Consider the following 20,573-nt stretch of genomic DNA (forward strand, 5'->3'; position numbering starts at 1 on the left):
TTTTTTTAGCCCCAAGGATCTTAGCTCCCTCACCAGAGATCAAACTCACAACCCTGCATTGGAAGGCAAAGTCTTAACCACTGGACTGCCAGGACAGTCCCACATTATGGAAAACCCAAATGAACTTTTTGGCTAACGATTATCCCAATATGAGTCCTTCTACACACTATCATATATATTTTTTCCGGTTTACAGTCCTGCTCAATAACAACGCTCAAGCCCTCTAATACCCTAGCACTTTGATCTCTTTTCAGTAGATTTACTTCCTCTAAAAGAACAAATCATGATAAGCGAGAAAAGCAGAGGAAGTCTCAAAAGTAAGCCAGAGACTCCAGTAGAAAACTGTTTAATTCTGTATGATCTTAGAAGATTCAGCTGTTTTTAGATTGCCTCAACAGTTGGATCCTTCTTTAGATAGCGCTCACAAAAACACAGGTAAGACTAACATCTTAAAATCCACCAATATGATGCATAAATATTAGAAAGTTCCACAAATAAAAACTCCAACTCCCCTTATATACCAAAGAATTAATGGAGTGTTCTCACAAAGCAGGAAATCAGGTCTCTCTCTGGCAGAGATACAGAAAAGCATTTTCTTTTAGAAGGTGGCTGTAAAGGCTCTTAATCCTCTAGACGTGCATGCCATCTATTTGAAGCATGTGTCATATCCATTATATTTTCTAATTTTCCTCTAATGCTTCAACTACTAATGCTGCAACCTAGTATGCTCCCACTATTAAACCTGAGAGTTTAGTCTTAGATAGGCCAACCAGATAGAGCTCACTGGTAAGTTTGACTGCCCAGCAGATCTAGTGAACCTGTTCAATATTTCTTAGTTGCACTGCTATGGCAAAAATCCCTGATCCCGAACGAATTCACCTAAGTCTCCTAAGGCAGGTTGTTTCTGCCCTCAAGAAATTTTATTGAAGTTCATTTGCTAATGTTCAAAATCCCTACATGGATCTGGGTTTCTTTTCTAGGAGGAGACAATAAAAAACAAGCAAGCAAACAAAAAGAATAAGCACTGTCCACATGAGATAATTCAGAGGATGTCCCAAATATATGAGCCACGATGTCTGTCCCACCACAGTGCAAGCTAGGGAGCTCTGCTCTGCTCCGAGAGACTGTGACTTCACCTGGAGACAGTTGAACATGAGCCAGTCAGTCCATAGCTTGGCTAATGACTTGTGAGGTATCCTAGCATGGGAAGTTGATGAATCCTTGTCTTGAAAGTTTTTAACTAAGAAATATCAAGACGATAAGGGCATAATGATCTCACACTCTCAGTTGCTCATGCAATGGAAATGGTAATATAAGTATTCACAACATAGCAGGGAATAATCAATAATAGTAAAGCATTTGGAATAAGATCTGGCACTTAATAAACATACAATAAATACATTGTCATCATCATTATCATGAGTGATTGTCATTTATTCAAAAAATCTTGCATGAGAATGCATATGTATATATGTGTAATGAGGTGAAAATGAAAGGAATGAGAGATGATTAGCCCTACCAGATGTGAAAATAAAAGAAAAATAAAGCTATTTTAAATAAAATGATATATAATTCATTAGACAGAGGCAGATATAAATTGTTCTTGAAATTGATCCAAATATATATGGAAATTTAGTATATGATAAAGGTGGTATTTCAAATGAGTGAAGAAAAAGTACATTAATAAATTATTTTTAGAACTTGGCAGTTATTTGGAAAATAAATCTCTAACTCACCTCTGATATAAAAAAATTCTAGTTGGGTCAAAGATTTAAATATAAAAAAAATGAAAGTAATGGAAATGTGGATGAATATTTTATAATATTAGAGGATGCTTTTCTAGGATGAAAAAATTCTGAAGGCATTCAAAACACCTGTAATTAAAGCAAGCGTTGGAAGAAAAGTTAGAAGCAAATATTTGGGGGCAGAAATAATGAAGTGAAAGACAAATAGCAAATAGAAATATCTGCAACACAAATGAAAGTCTGAGGACTAATTCCTATAAAATACAGAGAACTCTGACTTCCCAGGTTGTACAGTGGATGGGAATCTGCCTGCCAACACAGGGGACACGGGTCCAATCCCTGATCCGGGAAGATTCCACAGGCCTTGTAGCAACTAAGCCCATGCGTCCCAGCTACTGCAGTCTCTGTGCTCTAGGGCCCAGGAGCCACAACTGCTGAGCCTGTGTGCTGAAACTACTGAAGCTAGTGCACCCTAGAGCCCGCAGGCCACAAATACTGAGTCCCTGTGCTGCAGCTACTGAGGCCCACACGCCTAGAGTCTGTGCTCTGCAACCACAGCGGAAAGCCTGTGCACCACAGCGTAGAATAACCCTGCACACTATAACTAGAGAAAGCCCGAGTGCAACAATGAGGGCTCAGCACAACAAAAACTAAAGTAGATAAATAAAATCAAGCATCTCTTTTAAAAATACAAAGAGCTCTTAAAATTCAATAAGAATGATTTTTCTTTCTTTCAAAAGAAAAGGCACGAAGGGCGTAACTAACAAATATAGGGAAAATATTTAATCTCTTTGTAATACATGTAAATTTTAAGCAAAATTCAGTATCATTGCAAAATTATCAGATTAGCTAAGACTTCATTTATAACCATCTGTGTTGTTGAGAATGTGGGAGAAACTATTTGCTTCACTGCTAGTGGGACAATTGGATCATATATTTTCAATTTTCTTTTTCCTAGCAATTCTCTTTCTACATACTTGAACAAAAATACAAGAGTACATATAAGGATGTTCACTGCAACATTGTTCTTAAGAACAAAATATTGGAAACAGTCTCAGTTCAGTTCAGTCGCTCAGTCGTGTCCGACTCTTTGTGACCCCATGAATCGCAGCACGCCAGGCCTCCCTGTCCATCACCAACTCCTGGAGTTCACTCAAACTCATGTGCATCAAGTCAGTGCGGCAAGTCTAAATGCCTGTGAATAAATGCTAGGTCATTCAGTAGTGTCCAGCTGTTTGCAGCCCTATGGACTGGGGCCCAGCAGGCTCCTCTGTCCTTGAGATTCTCCAAGCAAGAATGCCTTGAGTGGGTTGCCATGCTCTCCTCCAGGGGATCTACCTGACCCAAGGATCGAACCTTCATGTCTTATGTCTGTTACATTTGTAGGTGGATTCTTTACCACTAGTGCCACCTGGGAAGCCTGTTCATAAGGCACTAGTTTAAAAAATTCCATACTCTAGAATACTGTATGCTGCTGCTGCTGCTAAGTCGCATCAGTCGTGTCCACCTCTGTGCGACCACATAGACTGCAGCCCACCAGGCTCCCCCGTCCCTGGGATTCTCCAGGCAAGAACTCTGTATAGTCATTAATAAGACCATGGGTAGATGTATATATTGCATGTACTGATACAATGGCGCTAGTGGTAAAGAACTCACCTGCCAATGCAGCAGACACAAGGGAGGTGGGTTCGATCCCTGGGTCGGGAAGATCCACTGGAGTAAGAAATGGCAGCCCACTCCAGTATTCTTGCCTGGAAAATTCTGTGGGCAGAGGAGTCTGGTGGGCTACAGTTCATGGGGCCACAAAGAGGAAGCAGTGACTAAACAACTGAACATGCACTGACACAGCAAATGCCCAAGATGTATTTTCACTGGAAAAAACAAAATGACAGAACAGAATTAATGACCCGCATAACTATTTCAATATCAGGATAAATAAGCATGATCTGTCCCATATATATTCATATGTACATAAAATATATTCATACTAAAATATATGCATCAGGCATGTTATGCGTGTATCTGTAAGTAGTGGTGGTAGAGGTAGTGGTGTGCCGTTGGTGATCGTGTTTGTATATACTTTGAGAGTGTCTATATGGTATCCCCAGCCTCTGACCTTTGCAGAATGGGGTGGTAGGTAGGAAACAAGGCAGTCAGGAAAGAAATCAAAAACCTTTACTTTTTAATCTTATACATTTTTGTGCTGTTAGAATATTTTTATAATGAATGTGTATTATTTTTATAATTTTGACAACTCAAAGAAATTATTAATCCTGTAATGGCCCCTTGTGGCAAAAAAAAAATCAATCTGAAACTCCTTAGGGTCACACAAAACTGGACACAACTGAAGCAACTTGGCACCCGTGCCATGGGACATGATCTTTCATGGACCTAGTGCCCGTAGGCAGGACTACGTTCACCGCTGCTCCCACCAGACGGTCCCAGATCCCAGGAGCTGGTAACATCTCTCTTCCTCTCTCCAGCCCAGCTGGAGGCAGCAGCTTCCTAGCGGTTGCTAAACTTGGAGCTGCCTTGCCACCTCTAAGGAATTACTAGCTCTTCCACTGGCCATGTAACCACTTCTCTGCATTCAGTTTTCTCCTTTTGAGATAACTGAAGTGCTATGTGTTTTCTGGACTGAGAATGATGTCCTATTCCTTCTTCCTAGGGTAATAAAAAACCATCACAGTCTGTTCTACCGTATATAAATAAGCCCAGCAAGTACTCCAGTACCTCTGGGCTTTTGTTCAAGTTATTCTCTCGACTGAAATGTAATCTTTCCTTTGTCTTTCAGTCAAAAACTTACTCATTCCCTAAAGCTCAGCTCAAAGCCTATCTTCTCCAGGAATCCTCGTCTACGTCTTACAGATATTCACCAGCAGCCTGCATTCCAACCACATGTAGAAGCAAGTGGATTATCCCAACGTACTTTGTGTACAGTGTTGAAAAAGACACTCCAGTGGCAGGGGACATTGTAGGCCGATCGCCTAACACCTTACTGGCTACTGAGTTATCAATTTTTTTTTCTACTTTGAAAAGCTGAGAAGTAGTCACCTCATCATAGAGCCTTCTGTAACCATCCTATAAATAATGCATCGTTTTCTAAGGAAATGTAATTGCCAGTAAATTCCAAAGGCCTTTATTTTTTAATGAGCTCACTTTCGCATTGAGGTGCCTTTTAATACCACTTTTCTCTTCGGTTTGGTAATAAATGGCTCCACATTCTTGCTCCAGTTCAGCGAAAGTTCTTTTTAAAGACGGTGCCAGCCGAAGTGTAGTCATGTGTGTCCTGTCCCAGCGTGTAGGCGCAGTTGTGGAAACCAACCCCCAGGGCCAGAATTAACAAACTAGAAGTAGACTCAGGGATTTGATCATTAGCTCAAGAACACTCAGCTCTGTTTCTCTGGTCACCTCTTATCTGTTGTGAGAACTGGGGTTTTCCCCAAGTAATTTTTGACTCCCCATCACCCGGTGATATAGGAGTAGGTCTGAATGACAGAGAAGACAATGAGTAAGCTGATGAACCTTTTGTATATTGCACAAAGATGTTTCTGATCTGACAATTTTGATGACTATTTTAGGTCTTTTTTAATCCTTTAACAAGGAAGAAGCTGTTAAAACTGTTGAAGCTGAAGCTCAGATACTTTGGCCACCAGATGCGAAGAGCTGACTCATTTGAAAAGCCCCTGATGCTGGGAAAGATTGAAGGCGGGAGGAGAAGGGGACGACAGAGGATGAGATGGCTGGAGGGCATCACCGACTCAATGGACATGAGTTTGAGTGAACTCCAGGATTTGGTGATGGACAGGGAGGCCTGGTGTGCTGCCATCCATGGGGTCACAAAGAGTCGGACACGACTGAGAGACTGAACTGAACAAGGAAGAAAGTTATTTTCTGATTTGCCAACTTAAACCAAATAGGCCCTATATTTACCCTGACAATTCTTCCTTCTTGTTATAAAACCACAATATGTATCTTTTTAGGAAAAACTTGCATTATGTAATATACATATATAAATTATAATTAATGAATGCTCTTCAGAAAATAGTTTCATAGATGCACACTTGTATCTGACCTCAGTTTATAGAGTGTAGCAAGGCAAACAGTTGAGAAATGTTTAATGTTTAAAATATTTCCAGTATTAAAATTTCAGATTAACACTTAATACCCCTTAGTGGATATTCCTATTAGGAGAGTTGTTTCTTAGGAGAGTTCCTCCCTCGGGAAAATTACTCTACAGGGAGGAAACAGAAGTCCCAGAGTTCCCTGCATCCCAGCTGATGCTACTTTTGCTCCCGAAGGAAGCACAAAGAATAGCGTAGGGCACTGTGCATGGTGAACAACCAGGCCTGTGGCACCCGCATTAACCCAACTTTCTTCCAAGTTCCAGCAACCCCGCTGTCATCCTTGGCCATTATCAACATCGCAAACCCCTCTCATCATCTATCCCCTTCCCCATTCTGCTTCTCAAATCCAATTTTCTGCTATTCACCTACTGTCAGCTGTCATTCCTCATGTGATGGTAAAAAAAACCCTTTTTTAAAATTAATCTAATTAAAGAAGTTCCCCACCCTCTGTGTCCTCTGCTTTCCTTGTGTAGAAGGAAACTCCACTCTCAGAGTCTCACCGCTTTCTGCCGTCATCTGCTCTAGAAGCTGTGCTGCGTTTTCAAGCTCTACTTGAATCCAGACTCCTGCCATTTCCACTCCCATGTCATTAATATCACCGTTAGGCCCTCACTGTTATTCTTATCTCTGACCTCACCACACATTCACCTTAAACTCAGTGACTTAAGTTACGACTTCTTTCTAGAGCACATTGCAAAAGACCATTCATAGACCACCTTAGTCTCCTAATACCTTGGGCTTTCAAGACAGCACCTTGAGTTTAATTGCTCCCTAGAATGTCTGTTGTTATACCCAGTCTATGCTCTTTTACTATGGTAGCCCAAGCAAATTGAGACAACATCCAATATCAACCTATATACTATTCTATATGAACTTTCATACTGTACTCTGAAACAACGTTTTCTTATGCAAACTTTAGATGCAGTTTTAAGACCAAAACATGAAGTCATCCTCTGTAATCCTCTGTCTCCTCCCCTGTAAAACAGATATGACATTTCCTGCTCTACCAGCCTCACATCATTGCTATGACAATCAAACACACAAGGACACGCTCTGCAAACCTGTAAGCGCTAGGAAATGCAAGCATCACGTTATCAGGCTCCTGGCCACCTTCTGAGCCCAGAAGACAGCTGCACATTATGAATGTCAGCTCCTCGCTTCCTTTTTCACCCAGAACAAACAGTTACTATAATTCTTAGTTGAAATAATTACATGAGGAATCGTCCAGAAGCAGCCGGAAAATTTCAGGCAGCCCATTCCAGGGAGTCAGCCCAGGAGGAAACCTTGGAAAACCTTAGCCAGAGAAAGGAAGAGTAAAACAAATGCGCAATTTAAAGAAGGAATAGAGCCAAAAAGCGGAGAGAACTCTGGCTTTTGTTTCCAAGGAAACAGCCTGTGTCCCGTGAGCAAAGGCCTTTCCAAGGGGAAGAGAGAGAGAATATTCTCTGGCTGTGGGGTCTGGTGAGGGTGTAATAGGGAAGAACAAACCCGACTCCATGTTGGATCTGTTTCTTTCACTTTTGTATTCCATTGCATTTGCTACAAGTCACTCACCACAGATGTTGCCTATAACTCAAGTATACATAATGACGCATCTCTGGGGGACTCTGCCTCCCATGCCTGAATGTTAAGCTAAAATACCTTTGTTTAGCACAGGGGAGACATCCTGACTTGGCCCACCTGTGAATGGCTGCAGGAAAGAAGAAATTAGCATGTCCCTTCTAGAGTCTAACCAGAATCAAAAAAATATTTACAAAAACTTACTGCCTTTCTTTACCTCCCCACCTCTCTCTCTTCATTCTATAAAAGAAACTTGCATCCAAACGCAGGCAAGGTGGTTCTTCAGAACACTAGACCCTCATTTTCTCAGGCCGCTGGCTTTCCAAATAGACTCTCTCCCTTGCTCCAGTGACTTGTCTTTCACTTTATTAGCTTGTGGTGCCGAGATCAGTACAGCTCGGATTGGGTAACAAGGGGAGGAGAATGTATATTGAAGGCCCAAGAGAAGACAAATCATTTGCCCTGAACATGGATAAAACTGAAAGCAACAAGGAAAGGAAGAAAGTGAACAGCCTGAACCTGGACTAAAGTAAATTCCATCAAAATGGTTAAATACACACGATGCCTAGAGCAAAAGCAGGAACTCAAGTTCACACATCAGCCAAACCACAGTCTCTCACCAGAGAAGCCAAGACATAAAAGTGCTTGGTTGGAGTGCTTGCTCAGTGGGATGGGATGAAGGGATGCAGCACTGAAGGGCCTGGCAGCATCACAGGCCCAAATACTGAGATGCAAAACCAAAAAGTGCACCAGACAACTACCGGTCAGCATACGCACGCTCCACCCCCAGCTCTCCGCTCCCAAGACTTGGAGATAAGTCACTGTGTTTCAGGACCCCAGTTTTCCCCACTATAAAATGAGTTGATAAAACTGGTTCAGCTTGCCGTCTAGGGTTGTTCTGAGAATCAAACGTGTTCTAAGAGAAACCATTTCATAAATGGAAAGGAATCACACATGAGTGGATACAGGTATTTCCACACAGCCTCATCCTGGGGACTTGAGCACACTCAAGCTTAGGTCCGAGCTCTCTGGGGGCCTCAAGGATGTTCATTTTACCCAGAACCACCCGCTTTCTGGTGAGCCTAAGCCATGCACAGAGGTGGCTGTGGTGCCTGTCACCCGAGGCTCTGTTCTTCCTCCCTCCTCAGACTCCTGCTCAGTGCAACGAACCATGAACCCTCCAGACCCCTACACTCTTCCCCACTTCCTCCAGCTCAGATTCCCCATCTCCTGTTTCCCCATCAGGGGACCAGAATGCCCTAGAACCCGGCTTGCTACATGGTCTGCTGTGCCCTCCACTCTCCTCTACCTTTGATGCAACAAAAATGATGCCCCTTTATCTTGCCAGAGGGGGACATGGGTTTGTCTTGGCCAGAAGGGGTCAAAGAGAGCAGTGAGGATTTCCTGTGATGGGCTACACCAGCACCCCAGGCCCTCTCGGAGCTCTCTTAGGGGCACTGAGGCAGCTGGGGTGTTATGGGGGGCCGCAGAGGAGGCTGCAGGGCTGGCTTCGTGTCCTCTCTGTGCACTCAGGCTACAGCCTCTTGGCACCACCCTGGGAGAGGTTCTCCCCAGCCCCTGGCCTCTTCCAGAGCCCTGGCTCATCCCCCTGCAGGCTTCACTTTTTGAACCCAGATTGGAGCCAAGGACTCCGACAAATTCAGTCACATAGGGCTCATTGTTTTCTTTCCTTTTTGCTCTTTGCTAGAAAACAAAAAACTAACTCAAACCAGGGTTCCATAACAACCTAAAAGGATGGCAAAGGGTGGGACATGGGAAGGAAGTTCAAGAGGGAGGGAACATATGTATACCTATGGCTAATTCATGTTGATGTATGGCAGATACTGAAGCAATATTGTAAAGCAATTATCCTTCAACTGAAAATAAACAACAACGAAAAAAAACTGTGCCCACCATCCAGTTCGGCAATACTGTGTTTACCAAGGTTTACTCACCCGACAGGTTTGCTCCCAACTCCTTGGTATTGAGCCCCCAACTCCAGGGCAGAGACGAGTTTCCATCCTGTGACAAGATGTTTAAGCCCTTTGGAGGGAAAAAGGGCATGGAGGCTGCTCCACGATAATAAAATTTTATTGTACTTCCCAATGTCCTTTGCTCACCACATTATTTTGCTGGAGCCCCACAACCACCATATAAGGGAGGCTGTTCAGACTAGAAATGGACCTCACAAATGTCAAACAGCCTGCCCATCAGACACCCAAGCTGACTAGAGATGGTCCTGGAGCCTAAGTTGTCTTCTTCTGATTACTTCCCCTCCAGAAGTTCTGGAACTGAGGAGGGCTCTGGGGAAGAGACTTTTCTGCTCCAGGATGGCTGGAGACACAGAGCCAGGGGAGAAATCGCTGGGGCCAAAGGAGTGAGAATGAAGTCCCACTACCACCTCTGAAGATGGCCCCGTGGGTCAGAAATCCTCTCTGCTCCTGGAGCTGGCTTTCCCCAAATGTACAGAAGACTGCATCTTGCTGCCTGTTCGGCGGCAACCTGAAGGAGGTTTCCTCGGGGGGGCACGAGGAGTAACGCCCAAGCCATGGCCCTCCACGTGGTGCCCAGTGGAACCACCTGGAGACCTCATTGGACTGTTTTCACACTGACCACCTGGCCCCAGGTGACTTAAATCTCTGCAGACAGTCTGCTGCACAGGGGTGATTTAGAACCACTGCCATAGGTGAATCGAATGCGTGAGGCAGACCTGGGATGATAAGGGTGGGTCACAGAATAGGGGTACTCCGAAACTGAACCAGTGTGCGGTCACCTCTCTTCTCTACTCTTTCCCCAAACCATTCCCTTTTAACTAGAATTTCTGAATCCTTCGGTTCTGGTTTGTTTAGGCTCTTACTTTCTGCCAAATCCCACTGCCCAGCCGGAAGTCTCAGTGCCCAAGAAGTGTCCCCCGTCTATTCTAGAGGCCCCCCCAGTTCCATAGCATCACTCCCCGATGGAGAGGAGAGGCAAGAAGAGTGACTGGCCAACCAAAGACCCACAGCATAAGACGAGGTACTGTCTGCCCAGAGATACCAGTTTCCACTCAGCACTTTGAACAGAGACTGAGGGGCCTCACGGAGTCATTTACACTTATTAGCTTTCCCTCCAGGCACTTATTTAACAAACTCTGAGCTAAGCTTCTCCCAAACACCTACTGCTTACTGCCTCCCTGGAGCTAAAGCAAGAGCAAACATATATATATATATATATATATATATATATATATCTCCAGCACCACAGTCAGAATCAACCCTAGAACCTAGGAAGCAGTTTTGTCATAACTCCCACAACGTCAGAGAGCCGCATGCCCAGACCAGGTCACAGGAGCAGAGAGACAAAATGTGGTCTTTTTTTTTAAAAGCTTTAGGTTTTGGTGGCATGTAGGATTTTAGTTACCAGACCAGGGATCCAACCCACATCTCCTGCAGAGTCTTAACCACCGGACTGCCAGGAAAGTCCCTAGATGTGGTCTTCTTTAATGTGGCAACAGAGCAGTCTCTGCAGCATAGGCAATGCAAAGAGAGAGGGTAGGTGATCCTAGAACCTATTTCAATTGTCCTCACAACAACCTGTGAGATAACAACTATGATCTCTGTTTTACATCTGAACAGAAGGCCAAGGAAGACATATACCCGGAACCTGAGAGCCAATAAAAGCAAAAGTGTTTGTATACAGACCTCAAGTTCAGCATTGACTGCTCATCAACAGCAAATCTCTTAGGGGAGCTTGAGAATAAGTTCAACAAGGACTCAGCTAACAAGTAACAAAGGCAAAATGTAAGCCACAGGTTGTCTGAATCTGAGTAACCTGCTTTTCTTCTACCCAAGGTCAAGTTTAGTCAGTTCCCTAACTCATCAGCAATGCTGCTTAACTCAGGCTGCCTGCTGTCCTCCTGACAGGTCACACAGCCCCTCTACCCTGAGGAGTTAGGGTCCGGGTTAGGACAAGGAAAGGATGGGTACTAGGGGCCGTAGCAGCCCTGCTGGGGAGATTAGGGGAGCCTGGAGGTGTCACCATGGAGGGTGCAGGAGAACTCAGAGCCACAGGGAAAACAGCGTCTTCGCCTGATCCCAATACCTGGCCCAGCATCCCACTGTCACGCCCTGAGCCTCAGCCCATAAACGCTGTGACACCAACGACAGCTGCCGCTCAGCACCAGCACCATGTGCCCCTGGGGATGCAGCCCCACCCTCATCCCAGACACCATCAGTTCCCACCTCCCCATTTAGCTCAGACACCAGAGGTCCAGGGACCCTGACACTCAGCGTCACCCAGAGTCTCAGGCTTCCACCTCTGGGCCTTCGTGCTGGCTGTTCAGTCTGCTTGGGCCCCTCTTCCCTGTCCATCTGCACAGTGAAATCTCTCACATCTTTCAACCTTACCTCCAACTGAGGCCTATGCCGACCACTCTATTTTAGATCACACACACACACACACACACACACACACACACACGCGCGCGCGCGCGCGCACGCACATGCCTCTGCCTGCATGCTCCTCACTCCCCCTTTTATCCTGCTCTCCCTGGTTTGTCTCCTTTTCCATAACATGTAACACCTCCTAACCTAGGACATCATTTCCTTGGGGATTACTTTTGTTCATTATTTTCTTTCTTACCCAGTTGGAATATAAGCTCCACCAAGTGGAAATTTTTCTTTTGTTTGTGGATGCAGCCCAAAGACCCAAAAGAGTTCCTAATAAGTTGTAATACTCTATTAACACATGTGGAGTGACAGATGAATGAATTTGCGTTTTGTCACTGTCCTTAATCCATTAAACACTTGGGGATCCACCACATAACAAACTTCCCTGAGCCGTCTGGGAACCCTGAACCAGCTCTGAGTTCAGTGTCAGTACCAGAACCTCAGCTTTTTTCAGTCTTTTTTTACCTTTTCACCTCAAGCCAAGCCTGGCTTTTCGCTGCTGCTGCTGCTGCTGCTGCTGCTGCTGCTGCTGCTACTGCTAAGTCGCTTCAGCCGTTTCCGACTCTGTGCAACCCCAGAGACAGCAGCCCACCAGGCACCCCCATCCCGGGAATTCTCCAGGCAAGAACACTGGAGTGGGTTGCCATTGCCTTCTCCAGGCTTTTCACTGAAAACCTCTTTAAAAGAGGCAACTTTTTCTCAGCTCATATTCACCACCCACAGATTCACCTTCTGTATCTAAAGTAGCCCTGACTCTCTTCCACAATCCTCTTCTTTGAGCTCTTCCTTCCTTTGAAGCCCTTGTTATAACATGAAATTATTATTTTTTAATTAAAACATGTTAGTGGAATATTTTAGTCTTATAATAATTTAAAAATTACCTTATATTCTCTAGCTTTTACAATTAATTTTATATTCATATTTTGTTGCAATATTTTAATTGGTAATTATATTATTATTTAGCATTGTAGCATTTTTCTGCAACATAAACATTATCAATGAGATAAAATACTTTATCCTTCCTGCTGATGATCAGTGTAGCAACTGATGTTACCAACCAGTGCAGTGATTCCACTTGTCCATTTAAAAGGTTAAAATCATGGTTACATCTGTATCTTTAATAATTGCCTATGCTAAATACATAATGCATATCTGTTATTGAATAATATAACTTTCCTTTGCTATTGTGCTTTTAAGCTTTTTTTTAATGTGTATTTTAAGCTTTTTTCAATGTTGAGAATTTTTTTTAAATCTGACATTTGTGGTAGCTCAAAGTTTTCAAGATGGGAAAGAAATAAAGATAGAATATATATTAAGGAAATGATAATGTTCTATTTTTAAATTGTTCATATTAATTCTGTAGTTCAGAAAGCAACTAGAGCCATAAGCAGTTCTAGAGTCATCATGTAACTGTGTGTTTCATGAGACTGTTTGCAACAACATGAAATTATTTCTTTGTCCTTTACCTGTTTGAGATTGTTCTCCCTCTAGACTGTAAGCTCCATGAGAACAGGGACTGCATCTGTTTTCCTCACCACCATATTGCCCTGAGCATTCACGACTCCACTCAAGGAATATGAGGCAGTGGAGAAGAGATGAAGAGCTGATGGGATGGGAGGCATCAAGGAGAGCTGATCTGTCCTTGTTTAGTCAAATCTCTCTACCTTATTCAGCTGCAAAGGAAGAAATGACTCCATTGAGGCATAGTGTCTCCTCATTCTGCATTAGACAGTGAGTAGATCTTGAGAAGAAATAGGCCTTTTGGATATTAAAGGGGCGAGGCACAAGATCTGCTAAAGAGGATCTGGTAATGGAAGTTGGGTGTGGAGGAAAGGGAGGTCCTAGTCCATGGGAAGCAGGAATGATGGCGGCCAAGTCCAAGGCTATCGACATGTTCTCTCCCATTTGCTTGATTAAGGGATTCATGATGGCTAATTCCAGGCTCCATCCCATAGACACAGATGGTGACCAGAGAGCTCATTCTTCCAGTCTATGTGTTGACAGCTCTGTCTCCTTGATCTTCCAAATAAATTCAAGCATTCCATGAAGTGCTATCAAATCACACATTTGATTCTCCACATTTAGAATAGCAAACTTGGTGACATGCCCACCCTCTGCTAGAAGATTAACACGCATCCCCTTGCCTGATACTCACCATAATCACAGGATGTAGCTCTCATGGTTCCCATTTTATGAACAAGGAGTCTCTGAGTATGTGAGGAGCATGGATTGGTATTCAGGCAGCCCAGTGCCAAAGCTCGAAAGCTTCACTATTACATTTTACTGCTTCTTGTTACTGTCACCTTCTTAGTAGAACTCCATGGAGTTCCTTTGACAAGGATAATAGGCCAGCACCCCTGTGCTCCGCCCTTAACTATGACTTGTTTACAAACCTGGCCCTTTGGTTGCCAGCAAGAGAGGTGCCAGTTCACAAGAGTTAGTAGATTAAAAAATAAAACGGTTGGCAACAATTGCCTTTGTGTTATTTTATTTTGAATTTTCATCGCTCTGGAAACCACTCCTGTTGTTCCCATTCTGTGAAAATGGGAAAAGCCACAAAGTGTCAGTGACACAGCGGCCACCAAGTCCTCTCTGTGATGTGGGCTCCTCCTGCTGTAAGAAAAGTTAGGTCACTGAGGATAAAGCCTGAGGAAAGCATCTTCACATTGCAAATACCTATCAGTGTACCACTTACTTTTCCAAAAATAGGACTTTTATTCAGATCTACTTTGTTCTCCTTCAAAGAGAAACTACATTTGAACAAAAGCATCAGCACCACCTGCAGTGTTTTGGCACATGCACGTGAAGTTACTCCTGAAACCGAGGACTGTGGGCTTGGGGCAAGGGGAGCATCTTCCTGCAGTTTCACTAAGGATATTCTGAATTTCAGCCTGAGCCACTGTCTCTGATTCTGTCTGCCTTCCATGCCGGCTTTGCACAGAAAGGCCTCCTATCTTTGCCAGACTCTTTTCCCAGGCTGTCCCTGGAAGCAGGTGCTTGTGGGGATTCTGTATCTATTTAACAAACAGAATATGGCTAAAAGAAGTGTCACACGAGTGTGTGCTTCTCGGTTTTTTGTCTCGTCACAACAAGTGACGGACATTAAAGCCCCCTCGGTGTGTCACAGCTCTCAGGTCTTGGATAGACCGTGTTATAGCTGTTACAAATCAGTGTTACAGCTCTATTTTATTTAGAAGATAGCAGGAAAATCCATCTTTGAGGCGTTAGGACATGTCGATCCAAAGACATGGTCGGGGGGAGGTGGTCGGGGGCGGGGAGGAGGGTGGGGGGTGGTGGTGGGGGGGGGGGAGGGATGAGGAGAGAGAGAGAGCTAGCTTTGGCTCCTCTATTTATATGTTTATCTCTCCCTGGGCCTGTCCTATGTAAATTGGGCCAGCCAGGAGTGTTGTTTGTTTTACCTGAGGTCCTCGGACCTTCTTTTGTTTATTTTCCCTGGCTTTTAATGCAGGAGACCCCGGTTCAAGCCCTGGGTTTGGAAGATCTGGAGAAGGAAATGGCAATCCACTCCAGTACTATTGCCTGGAAAATCCCATGGACAGAGGAGGCTGGTAGGCTACAGTCTATGGGATCGCAAAGAGTCGGTCACTTCACTTCCCTTCCCTTCCCTTCCTTGTCTTTTGGCCACCGCCATTTTGGACTCCTTTTCCCTATTCTACCTACCTAACAGAAGCATCTAGGGCAACCTAGAAACTGAATGAAAGCAATGGAGAAACGTCTTTGCACATCTAAAGCTGAGAGGCTAAAAAAATAGGATGAAGGAAAAGGTTGCTACAAGAAGATGTGCCCAAGGAGTGGGGAGAACATCAGTGAGAACAGGAATTCAAATGGACACTTTCTACTTCAGAGCTACAGCTGTGAATCTGTAGCCTTCCTAAAGCTGCTGCTGCTGCTAAGTCGCTTCAGTCATGTCCGACTCTGTGCGACTCCATAGACGGCAGCCCACCAGGCTCCTCTGTCCCTGGGATTCTCCAGGCAAGAACACTGGAGTGGGTTGCCATTTCCTTCTCCAATGCGTGAAAGTGAAAAGTGAAAGGGAAGTCACTCAGTCGTGTCCAACTCTGTGCGACCCCATAGACGGAAGCCCACCAGCCTCCTCCGTCTATGGTATTTTCCAGGCAAGAGTACTGGAGTGGGGTGCCATTGCCTTCTCCATCCTAAAGCTGTAGCCCACACTGTTATGAGAAGGGCAGAATGCAATAAGAACTTCATCTCTTTGTCTTGAACTTGGAAATAACAGCTCCACCGACTTTCCTCTGAAGCCAGCTGGCCAGGTGCTGCACAAGAGTGTTTCTTGCCTCTTCTCTAGATGAAAACAGCAGGCATGGGTTGCCCTTTGGGGGAGTACTGCCACTTAATTATAATGAACCAAGCCCCTAAGCAAACAGTGTAAAGCTCAGGACTACTCTAAAACCACTTTGCTCCCTGACTAAAGCTACATGGCCTGAATACATTCAAAGTAGACTCCTCATGGAAGAAATCCCTTGAGATTCAATTCATAATTTTCCATTAAGGAAACAGTATCCTGAAACAGGGCTTCTTAGAACTATAGTCTGAACCATCTGTATCTGAATTAGCTAGGGTACCTATTAAGAATTCAGAATCCTGGGCCTCATCTCAGGCTTACTAAATCAGATTTTCTGGGCTGTGACACCTCGGAATTTGCATTTTGCAGAGTTAGGGGCTTCTGAGGCGTGGGAGGGTTTGGGAATTGTTGGATTTGAGAATTAAAGACTTAAACTCTTTCTCAGAAAAATTTGGCCCAGGTGAGACTGCAAACATTTTCAGAGCAGAATTTATGTTTTTTCAAGCTCTCTCTTGTTATGTTAACAACAAAAGGACTTAGGGAACTGCAGATTCATTACAGACAAAAGATCTGTGCACAGAGAGGTGGCATCCAGTTCACTGCAGTATGTGTTTCGCTACCAGTGCTGTCTGCTACTTAATGGTAGTTCACCCTGAACAAAAGGAGCAGAGATGCCAGGGTTGCAGGTGAATATGACTTCTGCTTGCAATTGCCATGGAAACGGCAGCCATTATCACTAGATAGAATCCCCTCCCAGCAATCCTGCTGTTCTATTTTAAAAGCTACTGCTTCTGCTTGCTTCAAATTGGAAATCCTACTTTCTTGGGGCATGGTTCTGAGGGTTTATAAATGTGTATCCAAAAGAGAAATAAACAGGGAATTGTGCTTTCCTGCCACTGTGTTTTCTTCTCTTACATGTCTTCCAAAAGCATCTCAGCATAATCCAAACAGGATGGAAATTCTTCTCATCTTTTGGCACAAATCTCATCTTGCCTCTGGCTTGGAGAGGAATAGGAGAGGGTGGTTTAGGGTTAAAATCATTCATTTTCTCTCTTCCTCTCCCTTCTTAAAATCAATAGGCTGGATTATAAATTCATCTGCACCAGGATATTAAGTTGAAATTTTAAAATGTTTATTTTACATGAGTTAACAGGGAGGTTTTAAAGGATGAATATCAGGGGAAATAGTGCCTCGCTTTTGTTCTAGAAACCCAGAAGTTAATGTTGGGTATGCCATTCACAGTAAGCGCTGGATCTTACATTATGAATTCAACATTTTATCTTTGTCTAAAAATGGTAAAGTAGCAGCAGCTAGAAGCATATGTGTTTATCACATAGGAAACAAGCCTCTGTGGGCTGTGTCCTCACCAAGGGAACTCTCCTCAATCCAGAATCAGGCCTTCCCCCTTCCAGGTTCTGAGACCCAAGTGCTCTCCTCAGGGGCAGACTCACATCCACAAAACCCCCAACATGGAATGCCAGATCATTCACTGATAATGAGAAGTACAACTCAGAGAGATAGGAACATGCGTATTATATAACCAGCCCTTTCTTCCCTGGTTGGTCAACCTAGAGGGGAAGCCAAATAATCTAGTGGTCAAAACACCATTTTGCTCATTTACAATAAAAAAAAAAAAAGAAAGAAATAACATTATAAGGAACAGGATGCTAAAAGCCCTTGCAACAGATTCATTTCTGTAGGCAGAACCAAAGAGGAAGTCGGATAATGATCAGAGATCGCCTGGAGAGCAGGAAATCAGAACAAAGAGTTCTGCAGACATATCCAGTGCTTAATAGCATCAGGCTGAGATAGCCTGATGCTTCTACCTACAAAATGGGATTGGTCTGGCCAGTGGGAGGGGATTGTTCCCTCTCCCCAGGACAATGCTTTGGAGGCCCTTGCTAACTGTTCCTGATGACTCAATTTCCTTTGCTCCCAAGCTGATCCCCATGCTCCTGATTTGCATATTATTTCTTTGATTCTGCTTAACATCAGTCAGGTTACTCTGTCTTGTTTTGTAAACTGGGGCTGGGAGTCGGGGAGGAAACATCATTTAAACAGCTTTGTGTTCTGTGCTGCATTGATTTTATAGTTTAATAACTCTTTGCCAGATACCCTAATTCAGTTTCTTAAGAGCAACCTCTCTGAAGCTCCCAATAGGTAGGCAACATATCTGAGTACAGTGTTACATTTCTTCAGGTTTGCAAGTGATTCCAGCTTGTATTTGAGGAGACAGTAATACATTCACAAACCTTCTCTTCCTTAGCAGGGTTCTGAGAAGGAGCTGGGCCAAGCCACTGTCAAATGCCGTTGCAGGGGCATCGCTGGTTGCTTAAGAGTAGACACCCTCCTTATTGTCCTTGTCTGTCTCCTGCCCTAGTTACCAGATGTCCATCACCAGTTACCCACTAGGTGAATGCTTGTCTCCTAAACTGAGAGGAAGGACTAGAGGCAGCTGAGGGGTTAGGAGAATAAAGCAGAGGCTGAGCAACAGGGTGCAGAGGGGAACATAGGTCCACTGGGTCCATCTGCGGAGGCAGCAAACAGACCAGTTAGAGAATTTATTTCAATTTATTCTATTAAAATTCCTCTATTTGTTGAACTGAACATCTATTGCATGAATGTACCTGATTTGACACCTAACTTACTCATTTTCAGATTAAATTCTACTAAATGGAAGGAAAGAGGGAACACGCACTTTATATAACCCGGCTAGATGGCATGACAGACTCAATGGACATGAGCTTGAATAAGCTCTGGGAGTTGGTAATGGACAGGAGAGCCTGGCATATTGCTGTTCATGGGGTCACAAAGAGTCAGACACGACTGAGTGACTGAACTGAACTGAACTGAAAGGCCATCTGCTCTCTTTAGGTTACTAGGGGAAAGGAGCCGGGGACCCAAGTTTTTCTAAAAGTTTTAGTCTGGAATGAAACTACCATCCAGAAACAAAGGATCAGTTTAGGAAAATGAAACAGAATGTAAAAAAAAAAAAACGTAAACTGGGCCACTCAGCCTTTACCGTCCCTTCCTAATCTATGCCCTACAAGTGTCTTTCTGCCCCCAGACAGACTGAGGGTGGGGCTGCTTTTTTAGGGAGCTGGAGGGGACAGAGTTGTGGGTCTGGCACAGGAACCCTGCTCACAGCTCCAGGCTGAAATACCTGGCACAGCATCTCTGCACACAGCCTGCTGCCACCAGCATCCTGAATTGCCATGTCTCTGGCTGTGTTTCTCCACAAGGCCCACCCCACCAGCTGAAGTGTCAGGCGCAGCAGTTCCGTGCTGGGAACTCTAATGCAATATGTTAGATGCAAGGCCTCTGCACACTAACGCCTACAGGCAACTGAAACTATACTAAGCCCTAAAGAAGAGGTTAGACATTATAGCCCAGATTCCATTGTATTTTCCCGAGGGATTCCAGAGCTTTGCCAGTGACAATCCATAGATTCTAAGATAGATGTGCAGGGTGGGCACATCAAGGAGTGGGAACATATTTGAGGGGTCTGGGCTCCACCTTCCCAGGCCCTTGGACCCTTAACTCTGCTTCCAGCATGTGCATCTCCTGGGGTGAGGCAGAGCCTGCAAGTTCTTGGCTGCAGATTTCTGGGTGGAAAGTGTGAGTTCAGCATTCAGCCTCCACCCTCAAGAGACAGCAGACTGGAGTGGCCTGCATGGGGCATTTGGGGGGCCCTGCAGCCATTGGAAGGTTTGGAGAACTCCAGGATGGGCTTTCGCCATCTCCAGGAAACTGGGGATCCCATCAAAATGAGAGTGTTGTAGCCACGCATTCTGGGAAACAAACTCATTCAGAAGGACAATTCAGATAGTGAAGTGCAGTTTATTACACCAGCAGGCAGAAGGTGGAGTCTCCTTTTAGCCAAGGACTCCGACCATGTTTCTGTGAAAACATTATATACCCTAAGTGTATGTGCCCAAACCCACTTCCCCAAATTCCCTGAAACTAGTCTGAACAAAGGAAAAGAAAGATACAAAGTTAACCCGTGATTCATATGTCTTAAGCCTAGGTAGTTAACAGTGGGCAATTATCAATAGGACTGTGGTCATACCCCAATAGGCATAATAGAATGTATGATTCTTTTCTGTTACACAGATAATTAGAGTATTCTTTTAGGCAACAGAGAGCCCTGGGGCTCTTTTTCTGGGGGCCTGGCTTTCCAGTTGGTATGGCGTTTTCATAGATACTGGACATATAACTCAAAGTCCACAGCCCTGCCTGAGATGCAGTCCTGCTTTCAAGATAGAGCCTGTTCTGTTCCCTCCTTCAAGAGGAGTCAAGATTCTGCTGAATGAGTCTGGGGCTGTTGAACCTGACTCGCCATATTGAGAGCCATGCTGATCACAAAGGAGAAAATGCCAGTATCCTCTGT

At 44.3% G+C, this 20,573-nt stretch overlaps 1 long non-coding RNA gene across 2 annotated transcripts in view; it reads left to right on the forward strand.

Annotated features, from left to right (window-relative positions):
* The window catches only part of LOC138439288 (uncharacterized), a 50,490-nt gene that overhangs the window by 1,068 nt on the left and 28,849 nt on the right, over positions 1-20,573 (forward strand). The gene's annotated exons all lie outside the window — the stretch shown is intronic.

Source organism: Ovis canadensis, chromosome 4 (assembly GCF_042477335.2).
Source record: "Ovis canadensis isolate MfBH-ARS-UI-01 breed Bighorn chromosome 4, ARS-UI_OviCan_v2, whole genome shotgun sequence".
NCBI classification, from domain to species: Eukaryota; Metazoa; Chordata; class Mammalia; order Artiodactyla; family Bovidae; genus Ovis; species Ovis canadensis.